Below are 1,953 nucleotides of genomic sequence, written 5' to 3' on the forward strand. Positions count from 1 at the left end.
TTAATTTGTTTTTTATATATAAGTAAGCAAAAAACGCACATTTTCACATTCACACACACACACATTCTTTGAATTATATTTAATTGAATTAATGATAAATTATGAATTTTAAGTTTTGTTTTAAGTGCTTAAAATTATATTGTTCCTTGAAATGTAAGCAAAATTATTGAATATGAACTGTGAAACGACGAAGAAAATAAGCACAAAAGGAAGACGGTAATAACCCAACGAATCAAAATGGTAGGTCTTTTATACATTTGGGTTACTATGCATAGGACTCTTTTCGCTCTCTGAAAAGTGGGCAATATATTACGTTCATATAACGAAAATTTGGAATAAAAAATCGCGCGATAAAATAAAGATAAAGAGGATTTCAACTTTAAATCATTGAAATAATAAAAATAATAAGCATAGAGTCACTCTATGCGTAAAAATACATAAATTATATAATAATTAGTGAAAATTGTATGGAAAAACTACGATTTTACACCATTTTCAGGAGACTACCCTAGAGCCCCCAGTGGTCCTAGGGGGGGAAGGGTGCTATTATTCAAAAGCTCCATTCATTACCTTTCAAATGAGGGGGTAGCAAGCCCCCAGCCCCCTCCCCCTTTGCGCAAAACCTCTTCAAAAAGGGATACTAAAGCGAACATTCCGCGGAGTCGCCTCGTTGGTATTGAACGCCTCGGAGAGGTCCTTCCCGATCCTAACGGAGCTTTTGGAATTACTCAACATCAGTTTACGCCTTAGTTTTGCGAGAAAACCAAACTCAGACACAGCGGCATAAAGGCAGCTTTTTTTCGTGCTGTCAAAAGCAGCTTTAAAATCGACTTCTTGTGGGTTGGAAAGAGGACACTTAAATTCCAATGTTTTTATTGTTGTTCCAACGTTGTTCTATCTAATCCCCGTTAGGATGATAAGGTGTATATAGGGAAGTCGTCGACGTCATCTAATGGGATTCCTAGAACACGTGCTGTTTCGGGGGGTCGGATCAAAGAGAAAAAAGAAGCTACAATATCCCGAGCGAAGCTGCGCAATCAGAGAACTTAAAACATAGATAAGGTGCAAATTGAATTCTGTATGGTGTTCGATTTGGCGGCTAACAGAGCCGATAGAATCTGGGTAAGGAATTCGCCGTTCTCGCTGCTATTTAGCAGAATTGAGCACGTGTGTGGCAAAAATATTCGTAAAATGGCGGAGAATAAATAAAGAGAATAGCTTTGTAGAAAAATATACAAAGTCACATAGAGAATTTAAAAAGCCTTCTCTGAGTGACATATGCATGGTTATATTGAATTATAGGAACCATTGTCACATATGCGTGATTATTTCGTATCAAATAAACCTTTTTTTTCCGAAAACTGGTAAAAATTTTAATTGTTTTTTTTACAAAATCGGGAAAAATTAGATAAAAATAATTTTAATTTTTTTTTTTTATTCTTAAATAAATTAATATTTTAAATAAATTATATTTATTTCGACTATTACAAAGTGAAGGCTGTCTCTTATACACATCTTTTAAAAAAGTGTGTCTACCTACCTACTAGGCTAGGTACTGCGTCACTAAAGTAACTGTAGCTTTAAAAATAATTTTAATTTTTTTTTTTTATTCTTAAATAAATTAATATTTTAAATAAATTATATTTATTTCGACTATTACAAAGTGAAGGTGCGCCAAATGAACTTTATTTCTTCAAAGAAAATTGATGACCTTCATGAAATATGCATACAGCGCACGGTCGATAATCTGACCTAATTAAAACCAATGCAGTTCACATTATCGAAAGTGTTCACATTATGGAAGGCTCCAAAAGAATAGGATAGTACGTATTTATATATTGTAATTCACATTTTATTCATGTTTTCATTACATATATGAAAAAATCAGTCATCCTTTTCTGTAATTCTGTGTTTCTAAAAGTTGGAGCACAGCTTTCTCTCTTAGACGTCTTA

This window comes from Bactrocera latifrons, unplaced genomic scaffold (genome assembly GCF_001853355.1).
Source record: "Bactrocera latifrons isolate USDA-ARS-PBARC rearing strain unplaced genomic scaffold, ASM185335v1 scaffold_110, whole genome shotgun sequence".
NCBI classification, from domain to species: Eukaryota; Metazoa; Arthropoda; class Insecta; order Diptera; family Tephritidae; genus Bactrocera; species Bactrocera latifrons.